This window comes from Pleurodeles waltl, chromosome 9, assembly GCF_031143425.1.
Source record: "Pleurodeles waltl isolate 20211129_DDA chromosome 9, aPleWal1.hap1.20221129, whole genome shotgun sequence".
NCBI classification, from domain to species: Eukaryota; Metazoa; Chordata; class Amphibia; order Caudata; family Salamandridae; genus Pleurodeles; species Pleurodeles waltl.
The window spans coordinates 700,270,367-700,292,979 of record NC_090448.1 but is presented as its reverse complement, the minus strand read 5'-3'; the positions used below and the strand labels follow the sequence as shown (position 1 = coordinate 700,292,979).

The 22,613-nt window shown below is 48.4% G+C and overlaps 1 protein-coding gene across 1 annotated transcript in view; it reads left to right on the top strand.

Annotated features, from left to right (window-relative positions):
* The window catches only part of LOC138259732 (solute carrier family 22 member 6-like), a 457,910-nt gene that overhangs the window by 266,619 nt on the left and 168,678 nt on the right, over positions 1-22,613 (top strand). The gene's annotated exons all lie outside the window — the stretch shown is intronic.

The window sequence follows — 22,613 nt, the reverse complement described above, 5'->3', positions numbered from 1 at the left end:
GATTCTAGGCTTTAGGTAGGAATTCTAAATACATGTTCATTGCAATATGGTGGGATTGTCATTGTTTTCTGATTAACTGACACAGTCCTAATTTTGTTTTGACTAATTTTCATAATAATTGCAGCTTATATTTTATCGTAGATTGCAGTCTTTTCAATAAATATATTGAAAACCACATTGCATCTATTTATTGTCCGTGTGTGTTTGCTAACGAGAGAAAGGGGTGAGATCTGTTCACCACAACTTCCCTGAGAGGTCATTAGAGTGTCATGCAATAGGTTGCCACAATTCACCTTTCCTTCTTGGGTTGGGTGCGGTGCTGCTAGCAAGCCGGTAGGGTTGGACCAGCAGCTGCCAACTGGTGTGAGAATGACTCAGTCACTCACTAGCGGTGCTGCTGCCTCCCCGAAACCAGCAGTCTCATTCAAACGAGAGTCCTACAACACTGCCTCCCATGATCACTCTGGAGGTTGAGTGCACAAAATGTTATTTTTGTTGCTCATCTGTGAACAACCAGAACTTTGCTCTCTAGGGTAGTGTTAATGCTGGAGATGTACATTCACAAATCCACAGAAGTAAGATTTGAGGTAGCATATGCCAAATTTAAATTATGCCTCTACTGTTTTTTAAGGTTGATACACATATCACACCTCATGAAGTTTAGAAAGGAAGGATTGGTTGGAAAAAGGCTGATGTGTAACACCTGCCAACAAGCAACAGGTGTGTCATCTGCTCTATTTACACCGCATAGTGAGTTTGAGCGATGTGTAGTTGACATCCGCCAAACTCTAAATCTGGCTCTTTGTCAGCATCTGCAAAAGAAATGTTTTGCAGAAAGATTTTCCTGCAAAAACGTTTTGTTGGATAATATTTATACTGAAGGTGAGAAACATTTCAAGCTTCATGAACTTTATAATGCTTACAAAAATATGAAAAACACTTTAATACTTTTGTGTCGGAAAACCTTTGCAAGTTTGCATTTGCCATTATTTGGCCATTGTTTTAGCAGAGAAATAGTGATTAGCAAGCATAAGCCCCCATTAAACTAAATTGGGCTTATATTAGTAGCCAATAAAAAAACTGTCTACAGTGTATGTAGCTTACACCCTTTGAGTGACAAAAATGCATATAGCAGTCTGAAGTACTGTTAATACAGCAATCCTCTCAACAGCACAATTTCCTTTATATGGTAAAAAATGGGGCCCTTGAGAGAAATGGCAAAGCAGTAGCTTTGCTGTTAATTGTCAGTGCTCCCCCCAAATCACATTTGCTGTTTCCTTTCACCATTTGGAGGCATGGGAATCTCCCGTTTTTTGGGGGTGGAACCTCAGCCAAATCCAGCAATGGAAATTCTTGGCCTGGAGGCCTGTTTGCCAAAGGGCCACAAGGTCAAAGTGAGGGCAGACTCCTGCCTAGATTACCCTGCCAAGGATGGCCGCATGTAGCTTGGCAGTCACAGACAGGAAAATCGGACAATAACCTCAATGGATAGTGAGAAAGAAGTTTGCTCATCAGGGTAATTGTTTTCTGTTTTCCGAGGAAACCCACACAAAATATGGTACCCCCTTCAGTAAAGTTCAGTGCCTTCAGTGGGGCCACTACACCTGTGAAACTCTTCTAAAGGCTCCGAGAACCAGACATGCTTGCCAGACGAGATCTCTAAATTGAGTGGACAGACTTCCACGGGGAGGGGAAATGGACTGCCCACGAGGTACTAAATTGCCTCATGAGTGTCTTCACAGCTTTGAATCTGTGAGGAAACAATTGTCCACCAAATAACTACTTTTAAAATGAATTTTATTGAGCCAGATGTAGTAACCTACATCTGAAGGCTCCTCGTCCTGTGACTTCCAGCAACAACTGCTTCACGGTAGCGTTAAGAACGCACATGGCAAGGAAACGAACACGGGCCAGTAAGTCAAGCATAAACAATTCTGTAATCTTTGCACAAGTACAATTCTAACACAAAATAAAAGCAGGACTAGATACATGTATTACATCATTACTTCTTATCCCCCTAATAAAGAACAAAAATCTATAAGTATCAACATACCAATTGGAGAAAAAAGTATGTACATTAGAGGCATAAAGACATTGCAAAAACTTCTAGTTTCAGAGTTTACCTCATTTTGCACTGTATATATAGGACCTGGGACGTGTGACTCATTAGAATGTAAAGCCTGCACAGGTGCAGCTGAGACAGTGGTAAGAGAAAGTGAGGATTCTTCATTCAGTGTATCTAAACACACATCTCTTAAGAACAGCAGGTATTATTACATTTCTCATTGTGGGACTTAATTTCACATTAAGCCAATGTGAATTGTGTGTTTCATAATACTATAAAATCTTGCATTGCATATTCCTAGCCTGCTCTTGTGTGAGTTTAATTAGACACCTTCTTCCCCACCATCCTTTTTTATTTAAAGCACAGAACCTTTGGAAACTTTCCCAACTTGAATGGGTGATGAGAAGACAGAAGCACCCTTCTTGACTTTAACTGGATGTTGATCATTACCCATCCTCCAATTTTACAATCCCGATCCCTCACCTTATGTTTGTTATAAAAATATATCTTTTGTAGGGATTTGCAATGTTACGTAGTGTTTACCACTCTCATTTTATCTGCAGGTGCAAAACAATCAGTCTTGGGATTTAGGGCCAGATGTAGGTAGACAGCAAATTGCGACTTGCAATTTGCGAGTCAGAGCGACTCGCAAATTGCAACTCGCAATTTGCAATGCAGAAAGGTGTCTCAGACACCTTCTGCGACTCAATATGGGGTCGCAAAGACCCACCTCATTAATATTAATGAGGTGGGTCGCAGTTTGCGACCCCATAGCGAGTCTGGGCACTCACAGGGATGGTGGCCTGCTGGAGACAGCAGACCACCATGTCCGTGACTGCTTTTAAATAAAGCAGTTTTTTTTTTCTATCTGCAGCCCGTTTTCCTTAAAGGAAAACGAGCTGCACATAGAAAAAAATACCGAAACCTTTTGTTTCAGTTTTTTCAGAGTAGACCCCTTCCCGTTTGCGAATGAGTTACCATCCACTTCAAGTGGATGGTAACTGCGAGTTGATTTGTGACCGCTTTCGCGGCGCAAATCAACTTACATCGCGGTGCGAGTCGCAAATAGGAAGGGAACACCCCTTCCTATTTGCGAGTCGGAAGCGCATTTTGCGAGTCGGTTCCGACTCGCAAAATGTGTTTCTGCATCGCGGGCGGGCATTAGCGCCTCGCAAACAGCGTTTTTTTGCCGTTTGCGAGGCGCTAATGCCTTGCTACATCTGGCCCTAAATACTTTAACCCAGTCCGGACACACATTAGATTTGGGATCACTTTTTCGCAACGCGTGAAATGGAGAAATACCTGTGGTAGTATGAGGTATGATTAAATATGACAACATTTTCTGTTTCAAAACCTCTTCTGTTGTGGTTTTTGTAGCCAAAGACATTTGAATTCCCTCCTGCAAGAATTTGTCAATTTTTTCTATGAGACCATTGGAAGAAGGTGAATAAAGAGCTACGTTTTGATGTTTTATATGATGATACAAAATAAAAACTTTCATTTGTGTAGATGTGAAGCGTGTACCATTGTCTGTCACTAGTTCTTTGGGTGTGCCCTCAATATTGAAGATTTTGCTTAAAAATGTTATTAACATCATTGTAGTTGGGGCCAACGCAAACTCAAAATAAACCCATTTGGAGTAGCAATCAACTAGTACAATGAGGTATTTTTTATCAGTGGGTAAAAAGGTCAAATGGCCCCGCAAAACATAGAGCCACCTTACACCAAGCATCAACTGGTAATGTCACAACATGGAAAGGGGTGTGACTTGTCTTCCAATTTCTGTCAGATAAAAGACAAGTGCTAAAGTTATCTATTCATTTTGACACCTGAGTGTCCATTGAAGGCCACCAAAAATGTTGCTTTATATTTCTAGAAGTTACCCCCACTCCCATGTGACCTTCATGAGCAGCCTCGAAAAGCCTGTCCTGAACAGACACAGGTGGTGTTGTGTTGGCTCTCATTGTACCAATGAGACTGCTAGATTCGTACGGCAGCACCACCGGATTGTGGGGAACTGAGTCCAATTTCACACCGTGTGGCAACTGTCGCCTAACCCTTTCGGCCAGCTAGCAGTGCCTCTCCAGCTCCCAAAAGTGGTGGTGATTTATGGCACCCTTGCGCTTGTATTCTAATTTCTCAGGGAAATCATGGTGGAACTGATCTTATCCTTTTCTCTTGGTTACATTCGTCTCACACATGCAAAAGCAAACAGAAGCAGGAATTGGTCTGATGTATATTATTGAATCAACTGCGTTCTAGACAATGAAACATAATAAAGCAGAGCAGTGACAAAGAAAGTGAAACATAAGAAAAGTCTCACCATAGAGTCACAATGCTAAGTGTTGGAATTCCTACCTACGTCACTAAAGTGCTATGGTGGTCATAATGAACACGGCGGTAAACACCGCACCGCCGGCGGTGGCGGTAACTACCACCAACAGGCTGGTGTTCCGGACCGCCAAATAATGAAGCATATGAAAAACAAGTAGCTGTCCATCCATACACTGCCCTCTAGTCACGTCGAGGACGGAGGAGGCCGTTTACAGGCCGGCGGAAAGGTCCTACCCACCCACCAAATAATGAAACACCAGACCGCCATCAGTTCCGGGGGGAACCACTGCCAGGCAAAGTGTGGTGAAAACGAACAACATAAAAGGAAACACTCACCGGAAGCACACAGAAAACAAAGACATGGAGCGAGAGTTGGAAATAATGCCAGTGCTGCTCCTTGCCATATTCCTCCAGGATCGTGACGACGACGAAGACGACAACGGTAAGTACCGCAGCCTAGTACACATGGGAAGAAAGGGCACAGTTACACACCCACCCACACCGCAACAACTCCCAACCCCTCCCACCAACAAAGGCCTGCACCAAAGTACACACATGTGCACATCACACCCCCACAGTGAAACACTGAACAACATCACTACATTGTGCCAACAGCACTATTGGGCACCCAAATTTATTGAAATGTAAGAACCGAAATGTCCAAATAAGGCCATTGGCCAGTCCATTCTTAAATCCCAGAAGGGCCAAAATAGGCCGAACTTGACTCCCACATGTGCCAAAGGGTACTCCACTCGAAAAGGGCATCAATGGGGCAGCCAGGCACCTCAGGGAACAGGGGCAGGGGGTTGTGGGGGTGGGTACTTCTGCCTAGAAGGGGGGGGCTTGGGCTTAGGTTTAGGAGGTGGAGGGGGTTTGGCCTTTCCCTTGGAAGGAGGGGGAGTGGGCTTGGACCGGGGGGTGGCAGAGGGACCTGGGGCAACACAGGGCTTCTTTCTCCCTGGGGAAGGGGCTTGGGGAATGGGATGGGTAGACTGGGGTGGGCTTGGATGAGGAAGGAGTGGACTGGGCAAGGACATGGGCATATTTAGGGACAAGACGGGGTGGGCCAATGGGTTCAAACAGGTCAATACGGGATAGGAAAAGCTTTTTAGGTGCAGTTGGAGGGAATTTGGAGGCAGATCTGGGAGGGGAGGTTGAGGGAGTGCTTGTATTAGGTGTAGGTGTGCCAGACGTGGATGCAGGTGCCTGTAAAGTATGCTTATGTGTTGTGTATGTGTGTGGTGTGGATGTCTGCAAATGCTTGAGTGTTTTGGGAGGTGCGGGGTGGACACTGTAGGAGGCTGTCCTGGCTTATAGTGGGTACCTGATGGTACTTACACCTTGTACCAGGTCCAGTTATTCCTTATTAGTAGATTAGTAGTGTTCTAGCAGCTTGGGCTGATAGTGGTAGCTATAGCAGAGCAGCTTAGGCTGAACTAGGAGACATGCAAAGCTCCTACTATACCACTTATATAGCACTTTATCATAAGAATCACAATACTCAGACTTACTAAAAATAAAGGTACTTTATTTTAGTGACAATATGTCAGAAATATCTCAGAGGATATACTCCCTTAGGAGGTAAGTAAAATACATAAAATATACACACAAACCAAAATCAGGTAAGTAAACAGTTAGAAAAGTAGTGCAAACACTGTAGAATACAATAGGATGCAATAGGCCTTAGTGACAACACAGACCATATACTAAGAAAGTGGAATGCGAACCACTTAGGGACCCCAGGCCTAGTGTAGTGTGTAGAGGGTCGTTGGGAGTGTAAGAAAACACTAAGGGTGTCTAGTATACCTCACCCCAAGACCCTGAGAAGTAGGAGTAAAGTTACCCTACTTCCCCAGAAACACACTAAAGTCGTGATAGGAGATTCTGCAAAGACAACTGACTGCAAAGCACTGAAGATGGATTCCTGGACCTGAGGACCTGCAAAGGTAGGGGACCAAGTCCAAGAGTTATGAAAGTGTCCAGGGGGGGCAGGAGCCCACTAAACCCCGGAAGAAGGTGCAAAATGGCTGCCTCTGGGTGGAAGAAGCTAAAGATTCTGCAAAATGGAAGATGCCAGGAACTTCTCCTTTGCACAGAAGATATCCCACGGCGTGCTGGAGGATGTAGAGTTGTTTCCAATGCAGAAAGACCGCAAACAAGCCATGCTAGCTGCAAAGGTCGCGGTTGAAGAAAATGGGTGCTGCCCGGGCCCAGGAAGGACCAGGAGGTCGCCCCTTGGATGAGGAGACAGAGGGGGCACTCAGCATCAGAGAGAGTCAATGCAGAAGCAGGCAGCACCCGCATAAGCACTTGAACAGGTGTTCAAGAAATCTGAGCACAGCAGTTTTCTCAACACTACAAAGGAGGGTCCCACAAAGTCGGTGGTCAACTCAGCGAGTTGAGCAATGCAGGACGGAGTGCTGGGGACCTGGGCTATGCTGTGCACAAAGGATTCCTTGCAAAAGTGCACAGAAGCCCTAGCAGCTACAGTTCACACAGTACACAGGATTACTGTCTGGCGTGGGGAGGCAAGGACTTACCCCCACTAAATTTGGACAGAAGGACCACCAGACCGTCGGGGTCACTTGGATCCAGCTCCTGTGTTTCAGGGACCACGCACATCAAGATCAGAGGGGACCCATAGGACCGGTGAAGCAGAGGTTTGGTGCCTAGGTTAGCAGGGGGAAGATTCCGTTGACCCACAGGAGATTTCTTCTTGGCTTCGAGTGCAGGGTGAAGGCAGGCAGCCCTCAGAGCATGCACCACTAGGAAAAAGTCGAGAAAGCCGGCAGGATTAGGTGCTACAATGTTGCTGGTTGTCGTCTTGCTACTTTGTTGCAGTTTTGCAGGCGTCCTGGAGCAGTCAGCAGTCGATCCTTGGCAGAAGTCGGAGAGAGAGATGCAGAGGAACTCTGGTGAGCTCTTGCATTTGTTATCTGCAGAGAAACCCACAGGAGAAACCCTAAACAGCCCTCAGAGGAGGATTGGCCACCTAACCAGGTAAGCACCTATCAGGAGGAGTCTCTGACGTCACCTGCTGGCACTGGCCACTCAGAGGCCTTCATTGTGCCCTCACACCTCTGCATTCAAGATGGCAGAGGTCTGGGACATACTGGAGGAGCCCTGGGCACCAAACCTGGGGTGGTGATGGACAGGGGAGTGGTCACTCCCCTTTCCTTTGTCCAGTTTCGCGTCAGAGCAGGGGCTGGGGGATCCCTGAACCGGTGTAGACTGGTTTATACAAGGAGGGCATCATCTGTGCCCTTCAAAGCATTCCCAGAGGCCAGGAGAGGCTACTCCTCTTAGGTCCTTAACACCTATTTCCAAAGGGAGAGGGTGTAACACCCTCTCTCAGAGGAAATCCTTTGTTCTGCCTTCCTGGGACTGGGCTGCCCAGACCCCAGGATGGTAGAAGCCTGTCTGTGGGTTGGCAGCAGCGGTAGCTGCAGTGAAAACCCCAGAGAGCTAGTTTGGCAGAACCAGGGGTCCATGCTGGAGCCCCAGGGGTGCATAATATTGGCACCCTAATACCAGATTTGGCATGGGGGGACAATTCCATGATCTTAGACATGTTACATGGCCCTATTCTGAGTTACCATTGTGACGCTACATATAGGTATTGAACTGTATGTAGTGCGCGCGTGTAATGTGTCCCCACACTCACAAAGTCCGGGGAAATTGCCCTGAACGATGTGGGGGCACCTGGGCTAGTGCCAGAGTGCCCTCACACTTAGTAACTTTGCACCTAACCTTCACTAGGTGAGGGTTAGACATATAGGTGACTTATAAGTTACTTAAGTGCAGTGTAAAATTGCTGTGAAATAACGTGGACGTTATTTCACTCAGGCTGCAGTGGCAGTCCTGTGTAAGAATTGTCTGAGCTCCCTATGGGTGGCAAAAGAAATGCTGCAGCCCATAGGGATCTCTTGGAACCCCAATACCCTGGGTACCTAGGTACCATATACTAGGGAATTATAAGGGTGTTCCAGTGTGCCAATCAGAATTGGTAAAAATGGTCAGTAGCCTGCAGTGACAATTTTAAAAGCAGAGAGATCATAAGCACTGAGGTTCTGGTTAGCAGAGCCTCAGTGACACAGTTAGGCACCACACAGGGAATACATTCAGGTCACAAACTATGGGCACTGGGGTTCTGGCTAGCAGGATCCCAGTGAGACATATAAAACACACTGACATATACTCACAAACAGGCCAAAAGTGGGGGTAACAAGGCTAGAAAGAGGCTACCTTCCTACAGACACAATGGGACAAGACAGGCTGCCAGTGTATATGGATCTGGGTTTCTGCAGGTCTTGTGAGTGTGCTGCAAGTGTCTGTCAATGTAGTCGTGGTGAGTGCAGGTGTGGTGTCTGGGATGCATGTCTGGATGTCAGATGTGGTTACTGCATGAATGTGACCAGCAGCAGTGACTGAGGGTTCAGTGCGTGTGTGTGTGCATGGTGAGGTGACAGGCAGGGTGGCAGGGGAGGTTGACACACTGAGGGAAGTGGATGTTGTTGTGTGTGCTCTTGTATGTTGGGTGTGTGCCTACCTGTGGTGGGAAGTGTGGTGCTTGTGTTTTTCAGTGTGCTTCTTGTGTGTTGATCTGTGTGCATGGCTGTCTGTATGTGTGCTTGGGATGGGTAAAGGGAGTGGGGTGCTGGAAGGGGTAGAGTGGTGGGAGGGGGGACAGAAAGACCAGGGACACTGGCTGCCGTTAAAGAGGAGGCAAGAGCCTGAAAAGATCTCTGTAGTCCAGACATGGCACTGTGAATGCCTTCCAGATATGCATTGCATTGCTGTATCTGGGATGCTAGCCCCTGGATGGCATTCACGATGGTTGTCTGCCCTACAGAGATGGTTCTCAGGAGGTCAATAGCCTCCTCCTGACTGGGGCAGGGGATGAGGTGCCTGGGGTGAAGGAGACACCCACCCTCCTGGGTGTGCGGGCACAGGCAGCTCGGTGGGGAGCAACTGGAAGGGCGGTGATGGTAAGGGGGGTGGCGGCGATGGGAAAGAATGGGTGGGCCCAGTAGGGTCCGCCACCACCAGGGAGCTGCTTTCGGAGGAGGTATCAGAGTCACTACTTCCAGTGGTAGTTACCTCCCCTGTGGTACTCCCCTCGCCCTCCAACCCACTGGGCCCCTTGGCGTTGTTCGACTCTGCCTCCATGGAACCGGGGGCTGATGCATTCCCACTCGCTGGTGCCTCAGCTCCCTCGCCAGATGATGCTCATGTACACAAAGGACACGAGCACAGGGGTGGGGAAACAAAACAAAACAAGGGAGAACTTTGTCAAATACTGAATATATGTACATTTTTGCTCACACACACTCCCATCCAGGTCACGCACCTACACTCAGCACATTTAACATCCGTAATGAATGTGCTCCTGACTAGTGGGAATGACCCCAGAATACACCACATAACCCTCATGAAACACGAACCTGATACACTGTGTGGAGTACACCCATGAGAGACCATGCCCAGCCAATGCACTTGCAAGTCCAAAAGGCCAAAATGAATACCAGATGACAGAAAGGAGACCCCTTATAGGCCTATAAAGACTGCCAAACTAGCCCTTACACCATCCCAGGGACTGGGAGAGGGCAGGACTGCAGGAACACACCTGTCCAAGTGACTGGACAGGTGTGTTCCTGCAGTCCTGCCCCCTCCAAGTGCATACATACCACAGCACCAACATACATCCATCAAAGCGGTATCATAACAGTGTTGCTACTAACCCCCTGGTGGCCGCTGTGCTGCCTTCAGGCGTCCATCCAAATCCGGATAGGCCACTGCCAGAATGCGGGCGATTGGGGGGTCAGTGTCTGACGGGCACCCCCTTCCTCATTGGGCACCCCTTCCTCGTTCCCCAGCTGGGCCTCTCCGGTCTTCCCGGCCCAGCGCCTCAGGTCCTCCCACCACTTCTTGCAATGGGTCCGCACCTCCTTGGCAATGGCTTGCCACAGGCCTTTCTTTTGATGGACGCTGACCTGCATGGGACACACAGAGCCAATAAGCAGTCGACAGTATGTGTGCACCGAATACAAATGCCATGTCGTTCCATATGGAACGGTCATTGTTGACAGGCATGTTTTCAACTCACAAGCAGAACGTGCCAGACAATCTACGGCTGGGCAGTCACACATCGAACCCACATGCATACAGGCATCCGCCACAATCACACACATCTAAGCATGACAGATGCCAACTCACCTGCTCCTCTGGTTGCCCATACAACTTCACATACAGGGGTAGGACCCTGTCCACCAGCTTCTCCAGCTCCTCCCCTGTGAAGGCCGGGGCCCGTTCCCTGTAACCAGTGCCATCTCAGGGACCAGAGTCAGGACACAGCAGCACATGCAGTGGAGTACTACCCTTCACGGGAATCAGGAGTCAAGTGTCTGACAAAATGGCGTAGTTACTGCAGCGGTTTGCTCCTTCACCGCCGGCGGCACTCATGATTGGCCCAGGTTCCCTATTGACTACCATGTAATCCAATGATCAGGTGCACATCGATGAACACCTCCTTTCCCCATGACGACTAATGCCAATGGAACAAAGTCACTTCCACTCTATCATACCTGGATGGCAGGAGGCTGTCATTTTGCTACCACCACGTCACCATAGCCTGGCCAGGGGCCTCTACCAGGGCCCCAATCTCTCTCCCCTTTGTCGCTTGCTGACATGATTCTATAATCCTCATTTGTACCCATCTTTGGAAGTGTGTCCACATTGTGATGCCATTATGATAGTTAACTCAGCACACATTTGCCTGACTGTGTACCTCATACTTTCTGTTTGTGTGTGTTACCTACGTGTCGCACTTTGAAAAATACAGTGACATCATGGGGTGCAAGTGTAAGTTGAAACTCATAATGTGTTCTTTCCTCCCCCATAGGTACAGACACATGTGGCGAGGGAGGGCCCCATCTGTATACAGACCCCTGGTAGATCTGGAGACTATGGAGGAACGTCACATCATTATCACCTACAGACTCAATAGAGCTACAATCCATGACCTCTGTGCATTAATGGATCCTGTTCTGAAACCGGCAAATCGAAATCAGCATGCCATCCCTACAACTGTGCAAGTGCTATCTGTCCCCCCCTTTTTTTAGCTACAGGCTCATTTCAGATGACAGTGGGCATGGGTGCTGGGATCTCACAGCCAATGTTCAGCCTCATCCCATCCAAATTCCTGGATGCCTACGTTTAACACTTGCAAACATATGTCCAGTTTCCCCAAAGGGCTGAACTTTCCGCCATCAAATCTGGATTTTATGCCTTCGCTAATATCCCCCGTGTGATAGGTACCATTGATGGAACCCACATAGCTCTCATACCCCCCAAGAGTGAATGAACAGGTGTTTAGGAATCGTAAGAACTATCACTCCATGAATGTACAATTGGTGTGTACTGCTGATCAGTACATATCACATGTCAATGCCAGGTTCCCAGACTCAGTCCATAATTCATTTGTCCTGAGAAACAGCAGTGTGCCACACATGATGGAACAACTACAAGGGGACAGAGGATGGCTCATAGGTGAGTGTGTATGACACTGGATCCGTACATAGCTGACAGCCAGGCTGTATGCAACTAAAGGCAGTTTGTCAAAGTCCTCTTTCGCCCACTTTTGCAGGTGATTCTGCCTACCCCAACTTGCAATGGCTCCTGACACCTGTGAGGAATTCCAGGACAGATGCAGAGAGGAATTATAATGCGACCCATGGACGCACTAGGAGGGTGATTGAGCGCACTATAAGTCTCCTGAATGCTAGATTTAGTTGCCTTCATCTCTCTGGGGGATCCCTGTGCTACGCCTCCTTTTCTCGATCCTTCTGTCAATATTATTCTCAGGATTGGACTCTTCTCTTTTTCTTTCTCTATGGTGTTTTCTCTTGATGGACCTGCAACGGGCTCAGGAGGTGTCAGATCACTTTGACTTTGATCCGTCTCAACTCTTTTCCCCTCTTGGTCTGGCACTTGCTCTGTCTGCTTTTCAGCACCGCCTGCTTCTGGGAGAACTCCTACTGAGCTAGGCTCTCCAGCTGTATCCGTTGAGATTGATTCGTCTGCACCCTCCTGTAATTCTTCACTTTCATCTATTACAGGGGTAATAGAATCATCTTCCACAATGTCTTGTTCAAGTTCAGGCTCTCTTGGTTCCTTTTCTGGTTCAGGTGCGGTAACCTGTTTTGCTGTTGTTGGTGCTCTCAACAACACTTCTTCATGATCCGGTGGACATACCACTCTCTTGGTATGACTCACGTGTATCCAGTTCGGGAGTCCTGCACACTTCACAGCTCTCATAGTCGTTAGGAACACCTGGTAAGGCCCTCTCCAGCGTGGCTCCAAACACATCTTGCAAACGTGTTTTCAGACAATGACCCAGTCACTGGCTCTCAAATTACGCCCTGGATCGTGGATGGGTGGCAAGGTAGTGGCCTGCACCTGCTGAGAGAAAGAGCGAACCACATCAGCCAGACCCTTGCAGTAGTCCAACACCAGATCATCTGTAATATTTACAAGTGCATTGGCTGGAACTGCTGGTAATCTCATTGCTCTGCCCATAAGGATCTCATGGGGCGACAGCTACAATGCAACTTTTGCTCGATGTTTAGTGCTGCACATAGGAGTTTAATCACCTCGTTGTTGAAGTGAGTTCCCCTATCTGATAGAGACTTCTAGCTGCAGCTTCCTTACCTTAGAATTCCCTGGCGTCAGCTTCGAATCCGGAATTTTTTCTTAGCAGTACCCTGCGCGCGCGCCGTCGGGCGTCGTCGTTTGGATCCGCGTGCGTCGACCAGCTCCGCGTGCATAATCAGCGTCGTTGGAGCCGTCTATGACATCACGGTTGTCTATATAGACGCCGTCTCGGCGCGCGTACGTCAGTTCTTTTCCTTCCGCGCCGGTTAAGCGCAGTTCCGGAAAGAGCTACCCTGCTTCGACGGTTTTGTCAACGCTTTTTTGACTGTTTGAAGTCATGTCTTCGATTCAACCGTGTAGTGCATGTCATCGCACCATGTCGGTGACGGATCCGCACCGTGTTTGTCTTTGGTGCCTGGAGAAGGACCACGATTCCACCTCGTGCTCCGACTGTCGGGCCATGGCACTGAAGGCCTTGAGGGAGAGATCCCTTAAGCTTCTTGCGGCCCGGCATTTGTCTTCGGTTGGTGCGACTCCGCAGAGGTCACGGGCCCGCAGTAGGAGGAGGTCGCGGCACCGCTTCCGGAGCCCCAAGTCCTCTTCCTCGCATTCGAGGTCATCCGAAGGTAAGAGGCACAAGAAGAAGAAGTCCAAGCGGACTTTGTCTTCGCCACGCCCGTTGGCCAAAGAGGCATCTAGGGAACGTCGACATTCCTAGCGCGGTTCTGCGGAGCCCTCGCCAGGGTCGACTCAGCATTTTCCTCCTTTTCCGGGGACCGGATCGACCCCCGCTCAAATAAAAGAGTTTTATGAGGCCATGCGTCTCGTTTTTGAGCGGTCTGCACCCTCGGGTGGGTCTTTGGGCCCTGCGGGGTCAGCAGGGGCCCCTTCGGATGCGACGCCGGCGGCTTTGGCCTCAGCGCCGTTGGGGACCCCAGGATCCGATACCGGATCCGGTCTGGCGCCGGTCTCACACAGTCGACCTCCTTCGGCGCTGGGTCCGACATCGACGATTCCGCCACCAGCGCCCATGGGTGGCAGCCGCATCCTTATTCCGGATGATCCGGAGCCGGAACGACGTCGTACGACGTCGACTCCGACTTCAACTGAGCCAATTCGGCCCAGATCATTGTCTGAGCATTATTTAGATCAGACAGACGCAGGAGACAAATGGGAGGGGTCTGAGGACCCTTTGGAATGTGGCTTGCAACAGGACTGGTATGAGGATCTAGGGGAGGCCAGTAGACTGGACACGCCTCCAGATACTGGTATGCTCTCTCCTCCTAATGTGGCTACGGAGGAGGGTGCTTCTTTCGCTATGGTGGTGCGTAGGGCAGCTGAGGTCTTGGACCTAGATTTTCCTACGGTGCCAGTCAGGACAAATATCCTGACAGAAGTGCTTCAGCCGGGGGTGACAACATCAGAGCTGATGTTGCCCTTCAATGAGGCTCTTACAGACATCCTTCTGGGTACGTGGTCCAAACCCAGCACAGGTGTTCCTGTGAATAGGACTGTCGGCCGCCGCCATAGGCCCGCTTCGAGCGACTCTAGTTTCCTGACACGACATCCCACTCCTGAGAGCTTGGTTGTCCAAGCCTCGACTTCCCGTGGTGCCTTCCCTTCCGCTCCCCCGGATAGGGAATCCAAGAGGCTGGATCAGCTTGGAAAGAAAATGTTTTCTTCCACCAGCCTGGCATTGAGGTCCGTAAACACCTCTTGCCTATTGGGCCGTTATTCCCATACTTTATGGGATACGGTGGCACAGGTGCTGCCCCAGGTCCCAGAGAGCGTACGGGACACTCTCACCCAGGCTGTTAAGGATGGGAGTGATGCAGCCAAGTTTATGATTCGGTGTGGTTTGGACACGACCGACTCACTGAGCAGAGCGATTTAATCGTCAGTGGCCTTACGTCGCCACGCCTGGCTACGTTCAACTGGCTTCTCGGGATGTCCAGTCCAGCTTGATGACCATGTCTTTTGATGGCTCTCACCTTTTTGGTGAAAAGGCAGACTCTGCGCTTGAGAGGTTCAAGGATTCTCGAGCCACGGCCAGATCCTTGGGCCTTTCAGCGCCAGCACGACAACAGTCTGTCTTTCGCCCCTTTCGAGGCTTCGGAAGGGGTGTGGTACCACGCCAGCCACAGTTCAGCCACCGTCCTCAGGCTTCACAGCATCCTGGAAAAGGATGTGGTTGTGGTACCATCAGACCCAGAGGGTCTGGCCAGAGGTCGGCCGCCACACAGTCCCCCTCCACTGCGCCCAAGCTCTCCTAGTATGGTTCTGCAGGATCATGTCCGTCCAGTTGGAGGGAGGATTTGTTTTCATCTCCCTCACTGGCTTTCCATCACCACGGACAAATGGGTCCTGCATACAGAAGGGCAACTCCCTTCCCTTCCAGTCTTTCCATCCTTCTATCCCTCCGACAAAAGAATGGCTGAAGGAGGACCATCTAGCTTTGCTCCGCGAGGAAGTTACGGTTCTCTTGGCCAAGGGAGCCATAGAAAGAGTCCCGATGTCAGAAGTAGGCAGTGGTTGTTATTCCCGCTACTTTCTGATTCCCAAAAAGAAAAAGGGCCTGCGCCCTATCTTGGATTTAAGGGACGTCAATCTCTTCCTCAAGAAGGAGAAATTCAAGATGCTCACTCTTGCTCAGGTTTTGTCTGCCCTAGACCAAGGAGACTGGATGGTAGCGTTGGATTTGCAGGATGCGTATTTCCACATTCCTATCCTGCCAGCCCACAGGCGTTACCTGCGGCTCAAGGTGGGCCACGAGCACTTTCAGTTTACTGTGCTTCCTTTCGGTCTCACCAGTGCCCCTTGGGTGTTCACAAAGGTGATGGCTCTGGTGGCAGCTCATCTGCGCAGGTCAGGGATTTCAGTCTTCCCCTACCTGGACGATTGGCTGTTGAAGGCTTCTACGCCCCAGGCTCTCATCACCCACCTCCAGACGACGGCGGACCTCTTGCATTCACTGGGGTTCACTATAAATGTGCCGAAGTCACACCTGACTCCCTCTCAGAAGCTCACTTTCATCTGAGCTGTTCTGGACACAGTGCAGTATCGGGCTTATCCTCCCGAACAGCGGGTCCAGGATATTCAGGTTTTGATACCGATGTTTCGGCCTCTATCCTGGATTTCGGTGAGACAGACTCTGAGGCTGTTGGGACTCATGGCCTCCTGTATCCTATTGGTCAAGCATGCCAGATGGCGCATGAGGGCTCTGCAGTGGGACCTGAAGTTCCAGTGAGCATAGCATTAGGGAAATCTTACCGACGTGGTTCAGATCTCGGAGGGGACTGCAAAAGATCTGCAGTGGTGGTTAGTGAACTGCGGTTGGGTCAAAGGCAGACTCCTCTCCCTTCCCCAACCAGATCTAACGCTAGTGACAGATGCATCACTTCTGGGATGGGGCGGCCATCTGGGGGAGGTGGAGATCAGAGGTCACTCGTCTCCGGTGGAATCCAGGCTCCACATCAACTTGCTGGAGCTTTGGGCGATCCGGCTAGCATTAAAAGCATTTCTTCCTGTTGTGAAAGGGATGGTGGTGCAGGTGTTCACGGACAACACTACTGCAATGTGGTACTGCAACAAGAAGGGCGGTGTGGGGTCGTGGACCCTTTGTCAAGACGCCTTACATCTCTGGACATGGCTGGAACATCAGGGCATGATCCTGGTGGTTCAACACCTGGCAGGTTCTCTGACCGCCAGAGCGGAGGAACTCAGCCAAAAATACTTAGAGGATCACGAATGGTGTCTCCATCCGGAGGTGGCGCAAGGACTCTTTCAGCAGTGGTGAGAGCCTTGGTTAGATCTGTTCGCCTCCGCAGAGAACGCTCAATGTCAGCAGTTTTGCGCGTTAGAGTTTCCAAGGGGGCTATCGCTAGGCAACGCTTTTCGGCGTGAGTGTAGTTCAGGCCTCCTGTACGCCTTTCCGCCTGTACCACTTCTGGCCAGAGTTCTCAAGAAAATCAAGAACGACCGGGCCCAAGTAATCCTAGTGGCTCCGGATTGGGCACGGAGAGTTTGGTATCCAGAGCTTCTCAAAATTAGCATCGGTCCTCCAATCAGGCTGCCTCTTCGGGAGGATCTTCTGTCGCAGCAGCAGGGGAAGGTTCTCCACCCGAACCTGTGAACTCTGCACCTTCATGCATGGAGATTGAGCGGCGACAGTTGATGGTTCATGACCTCTCTCCTGAAGTCTGTGACGTCATTCTGGCAGCCAGGCGTCCCTCTACTAAGTCGATCTACGCCTGCCGTTGGAAACGCTTTGTTCCATATTGTACAGAGAGGTCTATTGATCCTCTTTCTTCTTCTCTGTCTAACATTCTTTTGTTTATATTGTCTCTTGCCCAGCAGGGTTCCTCCTTGGGGACTCTCAAGGGCTATCTTGCAGCCTTATCGGCTTTTCTTCAGTTGCCCGATCAACCATCTCTGTTTAAATCACCTATAGTACAGAGGTTTTTGAAAGGGCTTGTGCATCTGTTCCCGTCTGTGCCTTTCGTTATGCCCCAGTGGGATCTTAATTTGGTTCTTACCTTCCTTATGTGTGCTCCCTTCAAGCCCTTGCATAACTGCCCTCTCCGGCTGCTCACTATTAAAACAGCTTTTTTGGTGGCACTTACATCTGCCAGGAGAGTGAGTGAGCTGTAGGCTTTATCTTCAAAGCCATCTTATCTCATGGTGCATCCTGAAAAGGTAGTGTTAAGGACTCGTGCCTCTTTCCTCCCCAAGGTGGTGACCCCTTTCCATCTGGGTCAAAATATCACCCTGCCCACCTTCTTTGCACCACTGCATCCCTCTAAGGAAGAGGAGCGTCTCCATCGGCTGGACCCAAAAAGAGCATTATCGTTCTACCTTGACCGCACTAAAGAGTTCCGGGTGGCCGACCAACTCTTTGTGGGGTACGTTGGTGCAAAGAAGGGTCGGGCAGTGCAGAAACTATCCATTTCGCGCTGGGTCGTTCTCTGTATAAAGATCTGCTACGCTTTGGCAAAGAAGCAGCCTCCTGAGGGCTTGAGAGCTCATTCTACTAGGGGGCAAGCTGCTACCACTGCGTTAGCACGTGGCGTACCGGTGGTAGACATCTGTCAGGCTGCAACGTGGGCTTCTTTGCACACGTTTGCAAAACACTAATGCCTGGATAGCCACGTGAGAAGAGAGGGGCATTTTGCCCGGTCTGTTTTGCAGGCCTTTCTGGTGTGAAAATCTCCTTCAGACCCACCGCCATGGGTTATAGCTTGGGTATCTATTCTAAGGTAAGGAAGCTGCAGCTAGAAGTCTCTATCAGATGAACAAGTTACTTACCTTCAGTAACGAGGTATCTGGTAGAGACTCTATCTAGCTGCAGATTCCTTACACCCACCCAAGCCTCCCAGCTCTGCGGATATTTTTCTTATGTAGATATATATATATATATCTTATATATATATATATATAATATATATGTGTGTATATATGTATTTATGTGTACATATGTATATTTTTGATACTGGCATTTTTGCCTTTCTTAAAGGCATGAAAGTATTTTTGCTTCAAACAGTCAAAGAGGTAATATCCATAACTGTTGGTTCTTCCATGACTCTGCGCTTCTGGCGCGGGAAGTTGTGGAAAAGAACTGACGTATGCGCGCCGAGACGGCGTCTATATAGACAACGTGACGTCATAGACGGCTCCAACGACGCTGACGACGCACGCGGAGCTGGTCGACGCACGCGGATCCGAACGGCGCCGCCCGACGGCGCGCGCGCAGGGTACTGCTAAGAAAAAATTCTGGATTCGAAGCTGACGCCAGGGAATTCTAAGGTAAGGAATCTGCAGCTAGATAGAGTCTCTACCAGATACCTTGTTACCGAAGGTAAGTAACTTGTTCATCTAATTCTAAAGAGATCGGAAACTTGAAACATGGTATCAACTCCCTAAGTAACAACTTTGCTACTGTGAGACTGTCATTCCTTCTTGTGGGGTATGCTTCAGTCCAGTGGCTAAAAATGCACACAATCACCAACACGTACTTCAAACCTTCACACGCAGGCATCTCAATAAAATCCAATTGCATTCTGCTGAAAGGACCTCCTGCTCTTCCAATGTGGCTCAAATTCACCACTGTCCCTTTCCCCACATTTAGCTGCTGACAAATTATACAGCGATGACATACTGCTTCTGCTGCCTGCCTAAACCTGGGATTGAACCAGTCAATCTTGAACAAACAAACCATGGCATCCCTCCCAATGTGTGCCTGGCCATGATAATATCTGGCCATCTGTGACAATAAACTATTTGGCAGGACCATCTGACCCTCCTCAGAAACCCAGATCTCATCAGGTCTTCGAACACATTTTAATTTAGATCAAAGTCGTTTCTCTTCTTTGTCACCATTACTTTGCAATGTTTTTAACTCTTCCAAAGTATCGATCACTTTCAATGCAAAACTTGTAAATGTACTGTCTTCTTCTGACATCAGTTCCCACTTGTCTTTGAACAATATACAGTTCAATGCGCAAAACCTTGCAACTTGATCCGCATATCCATTTCCTAGTGAGATGTAGTCCTGTGTCTTTTGATGTGCACTGCATTTCACCATGGCAGTTTCTTCAGGCAACTGTATTGCATACAGCAATTCCTTTATTCTGTCGCCATTTCTTACTGATGAACCAGTAGAGGTCAGGAAACCCCTTTGCAACCACAATTGACCAAAATCATGAACAATTCCAAATCCATACTGGCTGTCCGTATAGATAGTGACTCTTAGTCTAGCAGATACATGGCACTCTCTAGTAAGAGCCACCAATTCTGCTACTTGTGCAGAATATACACCTCAAAGCCAGGAAGCTTCTAAAGTACCTGTAATTGTGCACACGGTGTATCCTCCTCTCAATGTTCCTGTACCATCTCTGAGACCATGAGCCATTAACAAAGACAATTTGGTCATTTTCTTCCAGTCGTGTATCTCTGATATCTGGTCTTGGTTTTGTGCACAGCTCAGTTACCTCAAGACAATCATGCTCAATGTCTTCCTCTTTTTCAATTTCAACAATATCACTTGGAAGTAATGTTTCCGGGTTCAGCACTGTACATCTTTTCAATGTTACATTTGGAGCACCTAGAATGCTCATCTCATACCTTGTGAATCTGGCACCAGTCAAATACTGTGTTTTCGTCCTTGTCAGTAAAATCTCAACTGAGTGAGATACCATTACTGTTAGAGGGGATCCCATCACTACTCCCTCACATTGACCAACTGCGGCAACTGCACGCAAACAACCTGGTAAGGCTGCTGCGACTGGGTCCAAGTTAGCTGAAAAATAGGCTACTGGGCGATAAGCACCTCCATGGACCTGTGTCAAGACAGACAAAGAACAAGCATCACGTTCATGACGAAACAATATGAATGGTTTAGTGTAATCAGGCATTCCCAAAGCTGGAGCCCTGCACAAACTCTCTCTCAACTCAGTAAACGCTTTCATCTGATCCTGGTCTAGTGTAATGGGATCTGTAACATCCTTATGTATCAACTGCTGCAGTGGTTTGGCAATCTCAGGAAAATTTGGAATCCACTGACGACAATATCCTACCATTCCCAGAAACATTCTGACATCTCTCTGTGACTTCGGGGGACTTCTCTGCAATATCATTGTAATCCTTTCTCTGAAAATTCTCCTTGACCCTTTCTCAATTTGGTGTCCCAGTTATTTCACTGATTTCTGACAGTACTGCAATTTCAAGGGTGACACTTTGGGCCTGATTCTAACTTTGGAGGACGGTGTTAAACCGTCCCAAAAGTGGCGGATATACCACTTACCGTATTACGAGTCCATTATATCCTATGGAACTCGTAATACGGTAGGTGGTATATCCGCCACTTTTGGGACGGTTTAACACCGTCCTCCAAAGTTAGAATCAGGCCCTTTATGTCCAAATTTTCCCAAATGATTCAACAGGGCAATCGAGTCGTACTTACACTCGTCCCTCGTTTTGGATGCAATCAGTAAGTCATCACTGCACTGCACTAGAGTCGATTAGTACGGTAACTCCAACAACTTATTTTTCAAGATCTGGTTGAACAAAGACGGTGACTCCGTGTACCCTTGAGGAAGCCTGCACCAGCTGTAGACTCTGTCTAGGAATTTGAAACTAAAGAGACACTGACTATCCTCATGAAGAGGCACAGAAAAGAAAGCTTGTGATAAATCAACCACTGTGAACCATTCTGCATTGCATGGAATCTGAAACAATATTACTGCTGGGTTCGGCACTACAGGACAACACTTGACCACCATGTCATTCACTTTTCGCAAGTCTTACCCAAGGAGCACTTTCCCACAAGGCTTCTTTAAGACCATTACCGGTGAATTACATGGACTGCTCAACACTTCTTTCAAAACGCCTTGTTTTTGAAAATCTCCAATTATTTGTGCCACTTTCATCAAACATCCTGTGCCATATTATACTGTGGAAGCTGCGGGAACACTACATTCGGTTTCAAAGTGATCTTAATCGGCTCTACTCCTTTACCTGTCAGGTCCCATACATTCTCCTGTACTGTTCCCTGCAAGTCTGCATGCAATTCTTTCACAGTGAACATTGAGAAAAACTCATTCAATGGTTAATCTTCATTAATGGTTTAATTCTCAGTTTCAGGATTTGTTCTTCCTCATCATCGCTAATTGTCTGAACCGCTATTCCAGCAGTTGAACAATTAATCAAACATCTGGTCTTGCACAACAAGTCCCTTCCCAGTAGGGATACTGGACTCAAGTCACAAACTACAAACGTATGCAGTCCCTGGAAGTTGCCAATCTCAACCTGTACTAGATCTGTGATCGGATTTATCAATTGGCTATTCGCTACCCCCACAACTTGTACTGTTCTGCCTGAAAGAGGTAAGTTTGAAACTTCTGCACTCCACACTGTAGAGCGTGTAGCTCCTGTGTCCACTAGGAATGAGACCCTATGACCCATTACCTTTCCTTTCACAAAGGGTCCTCGATCTACTTCTAATGAGGCTGCAAGCATACATGGCTCCTCATCCAAACTATTACACATCCATTCATCGTTTATTTCATTCTCACTATGTAATGGGAATTGGTGCACTGTGTCACTACTTCTGTCCTGTCTCTGACCTGTGACCTGCTGAGTAAGCATCATCTGTTGCTGTTCCATCGGGGCTTGAGGTATCTGCATTTGCTGTCTAGGTACCATAGGAACCTGCTGCTGCATTGGTTGTAACTGTGTCAATTGTGCACGAGGCATTTGCACCTGCTGCATGGGTTGAAAATTCTGCACTTTATTCATGTTATTCTGAAAATTCTGATTAAGTCCTCTCATTTTAGGGACTTTCACAGTTTGAAATGTATTGACATCACCACTTTGCTGAACAACACCATCCTACACCATCAACGGACACTCCTGCTTCCAGTGTCCCACGTTTCCGCAAAGATGACACAGTAAAATTCTTTTGATCCCTTGCACATTATTCGGAACCACTATAGTACTCAAATTCGGACAGCGATTCATATTGACTCCACGACCCCTACCTTTCACCTGAGGTTGGAACATTTCTCCT